A 16,639-nucleotide genomic window follows, 5' to 3' on the forward strand; every position below is an offset into this window, starting at 1 on the left:
AACTGACATTGCTGTCCTATCGACTTGATTATATCAGTTTTATTTTTGAAAAACAAACAAAACCTGCAGAACGCAGATTTAGGGGATATGTGTTTGTGGCTTAATATAGATGGTGGATGAAAACTTTTTAAAACTGCAGTTTTTCTTTAAGTGTAAAAAGGAGTTAACCCTTAATAACACACTTAAAGAATCTTTCCTAAAAAGAAAAGAAATAATATATAGCAGTTAGCAACTTGTGGCCAACCATGACTCCTACAGTACATTCCACATTATAATGTAATGTAATTTCCGGACTCGCTGTTCCTTTTTTACATGATGTGAACCGCGGCACTTCAGCAAAGATGTGGCTAATTTAGGGCTAAAAGAAAAGAACCGCACTGAAATACTCTCCCACTATACACAACTACGCCACCTTAACATCATCAGGGTCAAAACCCTGTGACCGCCTCTCTATAGATACTTTCAAATCTTGCTCATGTAAAATTGTCTTTTCACTTACTGTAATGACCAACACTTCCAAAGTAGCATATTCATTCATTTTCTACCGCTTATCCTCATGAGGGTCGCGGGGGGGGGGTGCTGGAGCCTATTCCAGCTGTCTTCGGGGGGGAGACGGGGTATACCCTGAACTGGTCGCCAGCCAATCACAGGGCACATATAGACAAACAACCATTCACACTCACATGCATACCTATAGACAATTTGGAGTCGCCAATTAACCGGACACCGGAAACCGGACCACCGAGGGAAAACCCACGCATGCATGGCAAGAACATGCAAACTCGGGTCTCCTAGCTGTGAAGCCTGCATGCTAACCACTCGCCCGCTGTGCAGCCAATGTAGCATATGTGTTTAGCTAATGTGTCGAGCTAAACTGCATATAGCTCCTCCCTTGCTTTAAAAAGCAATGCATCGCAAACTGTGACCAAACTGTGATGGGCTAAAATAATTATTTATAATAGACTCCCCCCTCCACTTGCCACGTGACAAGAGCGTGCTACAATGTGTTTTTAGGGTGCAACACAATAGCTGCTGCTTTGTGCTCTGGTAATTTTCTTTCCAGGCGCAAGTGGCCAAGGTTTTTTAGTTGTTTTTTTTTTTTTATACCCCTTTTGTGAATGCATGCGCTGATTGGTGGCATTGTTACAGGAGATGCGCCAATGTCAGTTTTGAAGAGCGGCGACACTTGAGGAACAATGGAATACACTTCAGAGACGGCCACGGATGAAGTATGTTTACCAGAGCGCTCAGACAATAGAGGGGACCATGTTACACAACACAAGAAAAGGGTTCCGGGACTGGAGAGATAAACCAAGCAGATATCCTTGACATTCACCGATAATTAAAAATGCAGACTCATTCTCTAGTATTGTTTAGGAAAGCGTGGCCGTTTGGAGTGCAGGGAGAAGTGTGGGTGGGTGGTGAGGACATTTTACAGCGGCGGTGGTTTGTTTGACATAGAAGCCTGCTCACCGCTAATGTAAGCCAGCAGCTGTGCCAAGACTCACAGGTGTCATCGGGGATCTGGCCCCGGTCCACATACATACATGATCCAAAAGGCCCCGAGGCTCGCCCTAGAGGTTTCACCCTCCTGTAAGTTGCACCAACACATCAGGGCATGGTGCAGATAAGAAGATAGCATCTCAAAGTCACCATGCTGGTGGACACTGGTTACTTACTTGTATGATGATACACAGCAGCAAAGATGTACTGGTGGTCGGTCGGTACAGTATAACCTTATCCAGGTAATTCAATGCCTGCAAAGTAACAGGTGGCATTAGGATCCCTTGCCGTAAAGCCACTTTAGCCAATCAGAACAAAGTCAATTCTGGAAAAGGCATGTATGAATGTATTTTCTCAATGCTGTATTTCCTATGGCCTATTATTAGTCAAAACAATATTGAGAGACACATCAGTAATGTAATGAGACATTACCTTAGATTACACACTGTATGGAGATTGGCTGCTGAGCCAACACAGCCAAGCTAACATGCAATGGCTGAGATCGCGAAGGAAAGGTTCTCCTCTTATCCCGTGTGGAAGTGGTTTTCGGCTTCTTTGGTCCTTCTTCTCCACTCCATTTGAAACACTTACGTAATAAATAAATTGGCAAGGTTAACTAGCCGCTATGCTGTTATGTTTATGTTTATCTTTACTATGTGAAGTATTTCCATAATGCCTCATATTAACTCACTAGCAAGATCTCAGTGTATAGACTGGTAATATATCTCATCTCGTTTCATATTATCTACATACTGTATTGTATATAAGTCTGGGAAAAACTGTTGATTTTGTTAATATTGGGTTGTTTATATTGTTTATTTTTCTATATTGTGTATTTTGTACTGCTTAACTGATTCTGTACTCTTGCTGCTGTGCAATGCAAATTTCCCCGCTGAGGGACGAATAAAGGCATAACTTATGTTTCTGCAGTGATCCAGGAGACCGAGCAATGTGATGTAAACAAAGAATAATAGAAGTGTAAAAGTGAATACTGGGGTGTTGTGGACATTCATTTATCGCAGTCGGACCTGGGACCAATTAACCGGTGATGAACAAGGGATGACTGTACTCTTTGTTGATTGTTTGCCCTTTAACAGTCTTTAACGCACTTCTTGTGTCATTCAAAGCCACAAGATACACATACAACCAATGAAAAGTTACTTCGATGCACTCACCACAGGGGACCCAAACGGTTCAAAAAGAGTCTATAATGGACAAATCTAATCTACACTATTCGCTGAGGCTATGCTCATACCAGTTAATGTTAAAGACTTAAAATGAATGTGTTGTAAAAACTTAATAGAGTTAATGCTGAGCATAGTAAAAGATTCTTCTGTAGACATGCATCACCCTCGTCTTCCATCCATCTGAGCGTGGCTCAAGCCCGTCTTAATCTCCCCTCTTCCACAATCACGGAACAAAGAGCAGAGAGTGCTGGCACATCCTTGTTTTTCTAACTAATGTCGATTACACATTTGATAAACACGCATTTGCATTAGCATTAGCCGAGGTCAGGATTAGCAGCGTTCATCCTCAAACTGTTCTGTCTCTGTGCTTCGGCTGTTTGTTGATCTTTTTTTTTTTCCTAGTTGGACGTTTTTTTTTTCTCTCAACCTCTCCTCCTCCTCCCGTTGTTTGTGAAATCCGAAAGGACACGACTCCACGAGCGACGGCACAAATATTTGAAAGGGTGATTAAAAATCGTTTGGGAAAACAGATTATTGACTGTTTCTCTGTTTTTTATTTTGTTAATCAATCTGTAAACAACAACAGCATGCTTTAAGGAGTCAAAAGGGGGTCAAAAACTGCTAACAGTTTTGGTTTTAAAGCGTACATTCGCCTCGATTCGCTGCTTCCGCGTCCCTTGATATGTAACATTTATGCTGAAAAATTTGTGCAAGGAAAATATGCGGTTTCTTTGTGGACTCTACAAAAGAAAAGGATTAGCTCCCAGATGTAAAGTTTCAAGTGGCTCTGCTGACCGCACATAAAGACGCTGATCAGCTTAAATCCAAGTTCTCGCCTCCCTGCTTGATTTTTCGTCTTTTCTTGGCTAAGACTCTCCTCGCTAAGACCTCCCGAATAGGCCACACACAAGTACGCATGCGCAAACTTAAACTTAAAATTGTACTTAGGACATTACATTACAATTTGATTTCTACCAGCCAATCAGGTAATGATACAAGTGATACAATTTATCCTTTTCACTATTATTATGCCCAAAACCTTGAACTTCTGTACTGTGGTTCTGAACATTGCACTAAAATTTCTTACACCTTGTTAAAGTTATTCTAAGGGGGTAAAATGTTTCATTTTGAATTTAAAATGAATAACTTTGAACAAAATGACCTTGTCATGCATGTACAACAGTCATTTTCTGGCATTAAAATTATAAATTTTTATTTTACATGCACGGCAGAAGTGGTTAGCGCGCAGGCCACACAACTAGGAGACCCGAGTTCGATTCCACCCTCGGCCATCTCTGTGTGGCATTTGCATGTGAGTGTGACTGGTTGTCCAGTCCAGGGTGTACCCCGCCTCTCACCCGAAGACAGCTGGGATAGGCTCCAGCACCCCCGCGACCCTCGTGAGAATAAGAAAATGAATGAATGAATGAATTTTACATACAGTACATTTTTTAGAAAATAAAAATGAGTAATGTCTGATCATTATTGGTACCAATAGCAGTATAAAAATGTATCTTAAAGTTAAAAGGACAGGGTTTTTGTTACAATGTGTTTGTTGCTTAAAGTCAGATGTTCAAGCTAATACAACATTTCCCAATCAAGATTTTAAGGGTGTGAAAATGTGTACTATATTATAGTTGATAGTAATTTTTATAGTTCATTTAAAATTTGGCTTAGGAATCATCGATGAGAATAATACAATTATACTCTTTGTTACTTTAAAGATATTTGTGCTCCATTTCATGTCACATTTGACCCCTCCCCCTCCACAATGCATTTCTCTTCTCTTGAACAAAACTAGGACAATAATAATTGCTATGAAAAGGAGATGATTCCAGAACATTTAGTTCGCTAAGAACGCAAACTAACAGTAATACAGCTGCGGGGATGACACGAGGAGTCTCATTAGTTCAACCTAATGAGATTTGTGGTAAACAGTACAAGACAAGAATCTATCAAGGAGCCCTTTTGGATGCCGCTAATCAACTGCGTTTATATTTGCGTCCTTATTGCTCGCTCATGGATCACAAATGTTCCCCTTGCACACTTTAATTGGTGACATGACAAAACAACTGTCCTCCAAGTCTTGATACGAGGAACAATATCCTTAATTAAAATGTCTTCCTCCTCACTGATTAGCACATTAAAGACCTTCTAACCTTAGCCAAGCAGGCAGAAGTTAATAAAGAATGATCACGAGATGCAAACCCAAGGACGATGTTAGGTTGATTACTCTACATAGATGTCGAAATACGGTCTTTTGTTCCTTTTTCCATGAAGTGCACCTCCAGCTATGTTATTTCTGCCGTGGAGAACTTAAACCAAATAAAAGCATTTGAGAGATTGTTCAATTAGCCTTCCCTGAAGCTGAGTGACTCCCGCTGGAACCTCCGGGGGCCGCCGGGGTCAAGGATTCATAGAGAACGCGATTGGTCGCCCCGTTCCCCTCCTGTACACATGGACCCCCCATGACCCCTCCAGCCTCCTCATCCTCCCAACTCCACGGCTCCATTTGGCAAACAGAAGCTGCTGAAGGACTGCTAAGCTGTACTTCAGCGGTCCTCCAGTCCAATCACTCATTTACCTGAAGTGATTTTATCACTCTCCAGAGGTAATCATGAGAGCCGGACAAAAGTGCGGTAGTATTGAACTGACAACAATTAAAGTTGCAAACCTTGTCCATGGTCTGGCTATGTGATAGAAAACATCTTAATAAGGTATTACTGGAGGGGAGTTGGGGCATAAAAATGCTTTATTTAGATGCTGTGATGTAAATAAATAGAGTTAAAAGTCTCTAAGTAATGGATGCAGGATATCCTCACCAGATGGATTTCTCCCAGTCAAGTAGCTCTAAAAGGTTTTGGGATTGGTTGAGGGTGGGGTTTTTTTTTGTATTTTGTGTCCTGCACTTACACAGTGGTTGATCTGAGATTTTAAGAGGGGAATTATCTGGAATGGAGTGAGTGAGGAGAGAGAGAGCAGGCATGGCTCGCCGCTGTCCTCAGACCACAGAGGGACCGGAACGCACAGGACGGGCCTTATTTCAGAAGGCTGCCTGCATCCGCTTTGCTCAGATCTCCCCTAATCCGTCCCTCTTGAACCTTAGTCCGCCGCAATCTGCATGCCAACAGATTAACGCAAAGCGCAAGAGAGAAATTCAGCCGAGCCAGAGGAACGACAGTGATCTCGCAAATCTCCGAACGACCAAGGGAAGATACCTCCCCGCAAAATCCAGATTAAGTCCTCAGATCTGCAGCCTTAGACCCTCTTAGGGCATATATTAGCATTACTGTGCAGTGTTTTATTTATATATTTATCTGATTTTTAAAACAGATAATACCACCCCGGTCAGCTTGAGTGTCACAAAATCTGCCTTGGGTAGGATGGTGGGATGAGACCAGAAAGGAGGAGGGAGCGCAGACTGTAATCCATATTATATGACTGCTCTAAAGCCAGGGAATTATTTAAGAAGCCCTTTGTTGTACTCCTTTTGCAAGAGCCATTTTATAAAAAGGATGAGAGGAAACCTATTCTGCGGCAGATTATGCGATTTCAATTAAGAGGCTAAAGATGGACGATGGGAGGATTGTGATGTCAGGTTTTTAAAAGGATAGAAGAAAGATGACGGCTGAATGGAGGGCTCGGTTCAATAAAATGTGAGCATGCTACAAGTATTTTGGGAGGGTCGGCTGTAATATATCCTTCTGTTCGTTACGGTCATAAAGATACATCCATCAAAAATATGGTCACTTGACTACATATTTCTTTATTCAAAATGGGCCTCATTTCCCAACAAATGCTCTTAAAGTCTTGTAAGGAACTTTATTACACAACCATGCACATTTTTATCCAATATGAGACAAGGCTTAGCCAAAGGTGACAGGTTCAAACACATCCACACTAAAAGGCGCCCTCCCATACTGTGTTGAAGTAATGCTCCCGCTAATGTGGACATTAAACACCTCCACCTAGTACAATGAAGGTCTGAACATCTGGAGATGAACACATGAAGACATACTTCATGTCACTCCATCACCTTCCATTATTGTCATCTTGGAGGTGTGTTTACAACACGGTTATGTTGTAAAACTGCCATGCGGCCCAGTTTCCCAAAGGAGGGGATCATTCTCCGTTTCAGGTTGTCACAGAACATGTTGGAATCCCTGATTCCATTAAGGAACCGCGGTGCCGGCAGCACTCGGGCAGCCACAGACCACAATTATACTGCTACTCACTTGTGTTGCCAGGTAGAGGAACCTTTGTGTTTACGTAGAAAAATTACAAAATAATTTTGCCTGGGTTTGCGTTCGTGGTTGACTATGGCCTAATATTAGTCCAAAACTATTGAAAGACAAGTAATGTACATTGTAGTAATGTTACATTGATGAGACGTGATATTAGATGAGATTACATGGAGTCAGTCATGGCATGTCCGACATGATAGAGTGACAAGAAGTCTTCCTCCCATTCCATGTGGAAGTGGTACGTTTTTGGCTTCTTACTTTGTCCTTCTTTTCCACTACGATTGAAACCATTTCTTAAGTTTAGAACAAACAAACTGGAGGCTAAATAGCTAGCTCGATAGTAGATAGTATATAGTTGAAAGCAGCGGCCGTCTCTTGTGTCCATGCAGTGTAAACAAAGAATAATTAGCACGTCCAAATATTTTAGAATATAATAATGTGAAGTTAATAAATAATATTACATAATCTAATAATAGGCTGCACAGCAGTCGAGTGGTTAGCGTGCAGGCCTCACAGCTAGGAGACCCTAGTTCAATTCCCACCCTCGGCAATTGCTGTGTGGAGTTTGCATGTTATCCCTGTGCATGTGTGGGTCTTCTCCGGGTACTCCGGTTTCCTCCCACATTCCAAAAACATGCTAGGTTAATTGCTGACTCCAAATTGTCCATAGGTATGAATGTGAGTGTGAATGGTTGTTTGTCTATACGTGCCCTGTGATTGGCTGGCGACCAGTCCAGGGTGTACCCCGCCTCTCGCCGAAGACAGTTGGGATAGGCTCCTGCACCCTTGTGAGGATAAGTGGTAGAAAATGAATGAATGAATATAATAATATAACCGTTACTGTGACTTCTGGTGCTGCATAGTTATCTTTCTTTCTTTTCGCCATCTCCTTCATCAAAAGGGTTTGATTAAAGGAGGGAAGTTTACTTCTTTACCTCCCGGGTAGGCCACCGCATTATCCAGTAGAAACCAAGTTTTGGTGTCTGACAAGGAAAATATCGGAAGGACAGCTGGGCAACGGCATTGCGGTAGAAAATGGATGGCTGGATTAAAATGAATAAAAACGCGTTATATTTTTAACATTATTTGTAACACAGATTTCTCTAATGTTTTACTGTCAGATGTCAGCATATTTTTTTATCGTGTTAAGAAATGTTGATGAGGAGTCATCAAAAGAGTCACATCTGGCTCTTGAGCCATAGGTTCCCTACCCCTGATCTATACAAAAATTCAATACCCTGACTAATTATATGAAATAGTACAGCCTGCAGCTGCAGGTGTCATTCACAAACAAAAGTCTGTTACTTAAGCATAAGATCTGATAAGAACAGCCCGCCTTCTTATTTCAGGGAACCAAACAACAAAAACTACTTTCTCTTGTGCTTTTGCCCACTGCAAGGCTGGGAGTTGTGAGAGCCTGCAGTGTTCCCGCAGCGACAGACTGCGGCCCCTCTCTGCCGTGCTCAAGGGCCCTTGAGGCGGCCATTATCTGGACGCCCGCCTCGCCGAGGCATATGGGTAATTACTGAGCTAATAGAGTGATGGAGGGAGAGGCAGAGGCAGGAGCCTCGGCCAATTAGATGATGCATTAGTGCTCTGTCTTTTGTAAGCACCTAATGTGTGGGGAAAGGACGGGCTAGGTAGAGAAAATGTGTCATTTCTGAAGGGTCAGGATCCTTGAGCAAATGCAAACAGTCGCTCTCTCGCCGGTGCATGCGCGCACACACACACACACACACACCACGAGCATGAAAACATCTACGACTATGACACTATGACTGCATTTGCACAATTATAGACAGAATGTATGAAATCACATGCAAACACACACACTGATTACTACACTTTGTTTTGCTCTTTCTCTTAAGTGTCTGAAGAGTGTCAAGTCATAATTATTGCACACACACACACACACACACACACTCGCAAACAGACCAAATGCAGATGAGTCCAAACAAATGAGGAGACCCTGCCCAGTCTATTGAGGTCCGCTATGAGAATCCACTCCATCAATTACACTAAAGAGGCGTCCTAATGACGACCACAGCTGTAATCACACTCAGCTGAAGCATTTTACATCCCTATTCTTTTTTGTTCTCCTCTATTACCCACTTTCAAAAAAATGAGACCATTTCTAAAATCTCAAGGATCAGAGCAGCAGTGTGTTTCGTTTTAAGTCTGTGCCTTTTTTTTGTTTGTTTGTTGCCCAATTGTGGGCGGTGCGTATTGGCAGTCACAGCTGGGGGTTGCTCATAGCGGCAAGTGCAAAGTTTGGCATGTTTGGGTCAAGTTTTTGTTTTATGTGCGGCTACACAGTCAACAAGAATGTGAAATATATAGATATATATATATAAAACATTTAACAAATGATCAGTAATTGCTGAAAAGTGGAGAAGCAGTAGGAGTAAATAGAGTCTGCTTCTTCCTATTCCTTTTCGGACATGTTGAATTGTTCCAAAAAAACAGTGCAAACCTGTTATGCTTCTAAATGTAACCATTACCATAATGAATGAATCAACTGTACAATTAGCCTAAAAACAGTTTTAACAAAGGGTGAACACAACCAGGATAATTATGACGCTGCAATGGGACAATGCCTCCAAGGACATCCCCTTCAATGTCCCCTAAACACTCCAGTGTTTTTTTTCAAATTCAATCAGGGTAAATAAACGACAATAATGTATTATATATTAATAGTAGCACTGAACAAAAGGCTGTTTGAGTGGTATCATTATCAAACACGGACATGGCACTGAAGTGGAATTTTACTGTTTGCTTGTTCTTTTATAGTTTCCCCCCTATATCTTCGACCTTGGGACTAAAGAGTCACAATGAGTGAAGTTAGAGGGCATATTTTTAAATTATGTTCAGTGTTGGCTGTGGAAAAACTTAATTGACTATCTTTGATGGCAAAAAATGTATGAATGCAGATGTGTTGATCTTTTGTTCAAAGACAAGCCGGATCACCTTGAGGAGCTTGGCTTGAGGCGATCTTGGCAAAGTTGTTTGACAAAATGAAAGCGACTCTTGCGGAAATATGTTTTTAAAAAGCCTTGAAAGGGTACGGTGACTGCTGAGCACAGCTACAGTCACACAGCAAGACTCAATGCATTGAAGTATTGCGATTGAAGACATTGTGCGGAAACACGGGTTGAGCTTTGTGAAGGTAAGCCAAATAGGTGGGTGATGTTATAACGACCCATTTGTGATTATTTCATTCCCTTAGGGCAAATGTCGTCATTCTGGTCATTAGTAAGGGGAATGTAGAAGCTAGAGAGAGTGACTGTGTGTCAGGAAGATTTACATACTTAGCCCTAAGCCTAAAATGCTGTGTAAATACTGCTCTGCAAACAGGAGCGCAGGTTTATTGCCTGGCTGTCAGCGATACAAACCGAGAGCCTGGGACGGTCGAGCCGAAAACAAAACACATGCTAATGCGTGACCTGGCTCTCAAGTCTCACCTCCTGCGATAGAGAAGCCCAGTTCTCAAGTACGGCCAACCTGGTCCTTAATCTATCAATGGGAGGCCTTCGGCTCTCTCGCTCTACATTCAAACACAGAACCATCCTGCCATCCTCCAGACAAAGTGTGTGGGTTTTTGTGTCTGTGGAGGTGTCCCACATCCCTCTATGTGGGACTGAAGGGCCCTTCAGACGTCTACTGAGAAAGAGCAGAAGGGTGGGAAAGCGACGCAGAAGAGAAAGACGATGAGAAGTTCTAGAGGGAAAGAGGTAAAGTAGACTCATATTGTGAGCGGGCCCCAGAGGGTTATAGCTGTAGTTCATGCGGTGTATTAACATGTGAAGCGCTGTCATTCTCTGTCATGCTAATCCGCATTTCTTTGTGGTGCTTGCTGGTGTCTGCTCATGTCGCATCTCCCCGCTTCCTTCGCTTTCTTCTCTTTATGCGTTCGCTTGCATAGTGGGCGATCAGAGGGAGTAATAGGGGGTAAATAGCACTGTTGACTAAAAGGATCACATTTGAATACATCGCAAGCATTAGCATACATTAATTATTGAGGGCCGACATTGGCGCTTGCCATTTCCCAATAAGCCTTAGTTGTTTATCATTTGAAACTGTTTACAAGCTGAATGTTTCCAGGACTGGGGATGGCTAGTAAAAAAAACTGAGGGTTTCATCTTTTTTGGAGCCTTAAAATTTTTTTTTTTTTTTTTAATCAGCAGCAGTACAGTTGGCTTCCAAGTCTTAACTATGTGTGTTTTACTGTTTGAAAAGATTTTTGGTGGAATGTTTAAGTAATGTAGCCGAGGTTCTGAGCCAAGCATTCCTATATTAAAACTAAAGATGTGCGATATTGGCTTTTTTGCCGATATGCCAATAATAAGTCCAAAAGCGACATCTGTAACATCATCTACCCTCATGGAATTAACACATTCCACTTCCGTTTCCGGGTCATGAGGTTGTTGTAGCCACTTAGCTGTTGTTGCTTGTTGTTGAGTTGAGTGGCGAGAAAATCGATTGGTGACACCTACCTCGACTCCTGTCCCGTTGTGGGTCGCATTCTCACTTTTGGTGGCTCTCAACATGGGTAGAGGCAGTGGCGTCGGTGGGGCAGTGCCCGCGGCTTCTGTGCGTTGAGGTTCCGGCTTAGAGGAGTGGCGCAGGACGTGAAATGAAGTACCTCCAGCCTTGCCCGCCTGGGTAACGTCACTGGAAAACTGGATTGTTGGCTCATTTGCTTCCTGTTTTGATTCAGCAGCACAGAAAAAAACAAGCAAAGAAGATATGCCGACAGTCGTAAAAGTATTGCAAGTATTGTAAACAAGTTTTCTATGCCATGACTACAAAAATACCCCATTTATTAATACTGCTTTGTAGATATTCACTTATCACGGTCTGGAACCAAATAACGACGACTGTATAACATCAACTTGTTGCTCAAATCACCAAGAACATTAACAATCCAAAATCATTTGGTTAAGGTCATCCCTATCTGCTCTGCATGCATATCATCCCGTCGTGTTTTTTATGCAGCAATCAAAGACTCTGCTGTCAAATCGGCGAGCCGCTTCCACGTTCCTCTTGATTGCTTTATCGGCCTGAAATCTTGGACTGGGTAAGAAATTGCTCAAGCGAGCCATGCCAGAATTTCCTGGAGGTAGCATCTCTCTCAGGTCTCAGTTGGTGTGGGTATAAAAGAGGAGTTGGGGTGGGGGGTGGGGGGGTCTTCTCTTGTGTGTTTATCCACAGTAATCAGGAGTCTGTGAAGCAGGAGAAGAGGCTTGGCAGTGGGGAACCCTGCCACATTAGAGTGGAATGAATAGCAATGTGCCAAGCCTGGCACTGCGACACTTTAGAAACCAGCATCCTTTCTGATTTGGTCACAACTTTAACTCCGGGAGAGAGCAAGCGAGAGAGAGAGAGAGAGAGAGAATGTCTGACATCAAGGCTGATCTGAACTAATGTTTTTTGGGTGTTGTTCTTGAACTTTTGCATCAAAGCAATGACAAGGAACAAAAGAAACCGCTCCGAGTCAACAATAAGGAGAATAGATGGTACGCAAAACGACAAGCACGCCATCTGCTTTGGAGGACAACCAAAATCTTGACACACTTCAGCAATCCCACAATCCCTGTGCTTTAAGAGCGTTCCAGGCACCCCCATTCATGTTTTTCCCTTCGCTCCCGGAGTCTGTGTGATTTCTCCCTTCTCGCTCCTCCTCAATTAAGTCATTAATTCCTTTATTCGCTCCCTTTTAATGACCACAGAGGCACAAACAAGCCCCGGTAGCTTCCTATTGAAGCCTGTGATTGGGCATAATTGCTGCTAGGGCCTAACTATGAGGAAGCAGTATTGTTTTTGGTGCTGGCGAAGGAAAGGCAACAGAAGATAACGACTGGATGGAGGTCTTGCTATTAATCTGGAACATACACAGTATTACCATCTTTCATCAATAAAGACCCAGGGATAAAGTCCCAGGCAACAACATTATACACCAGGAAACCAAAAATCCACATTGGCAACTGGACTTCAACAGAGACAGTCGGAGTCTTCTTCGAAGTCTTCAGTCCAACCACCATGACCTAGATGACTGAAAATCTGTACAAACCAAAGCAAATACCCCCACATTGTGTCAGGTAACATGCAAATTCCTCTTCCCCAGTGCTGGCAGCACTGCAGACAACAAACACACATTGGCTACAATATCTTGCAATGTCCCCCAAGGATCCCTGAATAGAGAGGGAGTCCAACATTCCACCCTATAATCAGGCTGATTGTGCATTATGTGACCATCTGCAAAAGTCTGTTGTGGGGGGCCTGGTGTTGGGATGGGATGGGATGGGGCTGGACTTGTCGAGGGAATTAGATCTTTAATAACACATTTTAGGGATAAATGCAGTTTTGTGAAATAGTCACAGATTGCTCCATTTATAGATGTTGGAGACGTCCAAACAGAGAGAGAAACAGTGGACAGATAGAGCAAATCTCCAGATTAGAGATTAGCCATAGTACCAGATTTAAAAGGGGTGTCTGGTGCGGCGCCAGCCTGCTCAGGCATCTATCTGGCTTCTGCTGGCATGGCCTGCCAATGGTCGTTCTAAGTAGATCACTCAAACCCTTACTGGGGATGTCATGTTATCACTATCATCTCCTACAGCTTTCTCCCTGTTGTCACGAGCAGACTTTGGGGTTCACTCCTAGACAGAGGATGGACTTGCTGGCTGCAACTCTAGGATTCTGAGCTAAACAGAGTTCTTTTATTAAAATGAAAGCCACTCAGACACATCCAGATCTGAGGAGCAGTTAAGCACTACTCCCGAGAGCTCAGTTCACTGCAAGCCTCCAAAGTGGAGTGGCGTTTGCCCGAGTCTAATGATTATCTTTTACCGTTTTTAGGCCCTTTAAGCAGTTCTTTTTGAAGCAGTTAATTCCTGTTTTAACACGGGTGCAAGTAATCTTCTATAATCGGCACATTCACCCAAACACAACTGGCAAATGTACGCACAGGAAACCAGTGGGTCAAATAACTATTACGTACACTTGTAGTGTAAATCCCCCGTGAGGTTAAGCCACGCGATTGGGCGCACTGGGCGGCTCCAAAAAAGGTAAGAGGTTAAACGCAATCTGCGTCAACTTCCACCATCTCAGCCGTTTCGGCCATTTAGATCTTTTTAATCAGGTTTGGAATATGTTTAACAGACATTTGGGGCATCTGTTGACTTGCTAAATCTCATAAGCGTACAAGCTTATTGTCAACAGCTGGACACACTCGGGCGCTGCGACTCCACACAGGCGACAACACTTAATTTGAAAAGAGTGATCTGCTCTGCTACGTTTTCTAATGACGATAAGGGACAGCTGAACGCCACAGACCTCCGCCAAAAATAAGTGTAAAGGTGACTATAGGGGTGTTATTTCACATTTAGAGGGCTCTAATAATGGTAAACATTTTATTTACAAAGTCAAACAGGTTTTCTATGCTCCAACTATGAAAATATTAGATTTATTAATAATGAATACTTTTGTTTGTTTGTTTCAGCTTTTCCCCTGATTCCGGGGTTGCCACACAGGATTTTTTTTTGATCCGCATAGTACTTTGCGAAATTCAACACGCGATTACTGTAATTATGCCATTTTGGCAGGTATATTTAATAATTTTAGCCAAATACAAAAGTGATTATATTTTTTTAATGTTTTGATATATTGAGTATTACTTAACTGCAATGCAAAGATTCTAATTGAATAGAATCGAACAGCACAACGACACAACAAAATGACCAAACTAAAAATTGAATATACTTTGTCTGTTAGAAACTTGAACAAACAAGCGCCCGTATTTGTCTCTTCTCTAAGCTTCTAACGATACAGTTGTGAGATAGCGACAAAGTCTTGGGAGTCGGGAAAACGTGGCCACTGATTGGAGAATCTTGGATGGAGCATGTACACACACACACACACACACACACACACACACAAACACTCACCAAAAGATGTCAGGACACACAATGAGAAATCACAGCTCTTTCACTTTCTGTCCATCTGCCCGCCATGGAGCGTGCTCGCTGTGCGCCACTTGGCTTTATTCTTTCCCATCACCACCACAAAAGAGCCCCAGATCCAATCACGGGGATCAAACCTGGGCCAAGACCAGCAGAAAGGGAGCCAAGGAGGAACAGACCAGAATCAACGGCCCATTCTCTCAAGATCCCCGCCACCAACCCACACACACATGCACCAATTAATAGTGCATGAAGGAAACAGAAAGACAGATTCACAAAAGTAACTGCGTGGAATATTTCTATTTCCTGTTAAACTTCTGCCTCCAGGGACAGTGAAGGGAAAAATGGAGAGGAAAATTGACCACTATAGAACCACTACGCCATGCTTTTCCACAAGGCCAAGAGGTCATAGTGCAAAGATGAGGACAGATAAATGCTTTACTTACACACCACATACAATATTACCACTCTCTCGGTGCCGCACACACACCGGCGACAGCTAATTGTGTAAAAGCAGGTCATCAGCAGTAGTGCATTAGAATAATGGAAATAGATGGCAGAGACCTACGGATGGCAACACAAGCCATCTCCGCCATTTGCATGGCGGCTGCTTCGCAACAATTATGTCATAATCACAGTCACCACATATACGTGTGTGTGTGTGTGTATACGCATTACAGGTGGGTCTAAATCTAAAGTTGCATTTGTTTCCATAGTTAAAAATAAAAGTATGCAAGGGACACTTGTTAAGACGTTATACATATTTCAAGAAAAAACATCAGCGTTGGGGCAGTGATACAGTGTATTATTAGCATCTTAGTAGTAGTATTCTTTACTTTTATTGCCCCCCCATTTTTGCTGTTTTTTTTTCCCAAATGTCAAAAAATACTTTCAGCCTGAGTTGTGGACTCGTATACAGCAGCTACACACGATGAGAAGCTTTCTAGAGCTTCCAGAATCTGCACCTATTACAGGTGTGTTTCTTTGGAGTTTGTGCTTCCCATGTAATGTAATGGAAACAGGAATTCAGAACATTTAGAGCAAGAATTAATAGAAACGTATATTGTGTCATGTGTAACATGACATTACAATGTTTTAATAAACATTTTTATGATACTCGTATCATTATCACATAATGAACATGATGAAAATATTGCAATGATTAGTAAAAATTACAATTAGTAATCGTTAGATTTACGCTAACTATATACAGTCATTGGAATCGCATGCAGTACAAATGTGGATTTTCTTTCAAAAGTGAGACAATGAACCTAAACGGTAAAAGCTAGGGAATTCCCAATGCGTCCTAAAGTCCCCTCCGCCCATCACCTCCTGACCCTGTCTGCCTATTTCAGGATCCAGACATGGCCTTCCGTTGGCTTCCCGTCAGCACGAAAGGAACAGACAAGAGGAAAATAGTTAAAAGTCCACTTTCCTCCTTCCTATAGTTCCTCTTCCACATCTAAAAATGAGTGAGGCCTCTCAAAAGTGGCAGGACCTAATTAGGACCCCGCGACTTAAGAAAACATGGCAAAGAGCACAGAGGGAGGACCTTTTTCTACCCTAAACAAGTGTCTGCTGCATCCGCTGTACACGGCAGACACTTCCTGTATGCAAGACAGGGAAGGCCAGGCCACCTGCTAACACCACATCACCTCTCTGCATGTAGTGTCCATTTGGACCTCAGACTAAGTACATACTGTATGTACCATTAAAACCAGTGGAAGAGTTGTAATTTTACGAG

At 42.6% G+C, this 16,639-nt stretch overlaps 1 protein-coding gene across 3 annotated transcripts in view; it reads right to left on the reverse strand.

Moving 5' to 3' along the window:
- Nucleotides 1-16,639, reverse strand: part of LOC131106884 (prospero homeobox protein 1-like) — an 85,375-nt gene that overhangs the window by 65,416 nt on the left and 3,320 nt on the right. For 2 of the 3 annotated variants that reach the window (XM_058056386.1, XM_058056385.1), the window contains exon 4: nt 11,428-11,637. The gene's annotated coding sequence lies outside the window, so the exon portion shown is untranslated. Of the gene's footprint in view, nt 1-1,473; nt 1,758-11,427; nt 11,638-16,639 lie in introns of all 3 variants that reach the window. The other variant, XM_058056384.1, reaches the window with a different exon arrangement.

This window comes from Doryrhamphus excisus, chromosome 19, assembly GCF_030265055.1.
Source record: "Doryrhamphus excisus isolate RoL2022-K1 chromosome 19, RoL_Dexc_1.0, whole genome shotgun sequence".
Lineage (NCBI taxonomy): Eukaryota > Metazoa > Chordata > Actinopteri > Syngnathiformes > Syngnathidae > Doryrhamphus > Doryrhamphus excisus.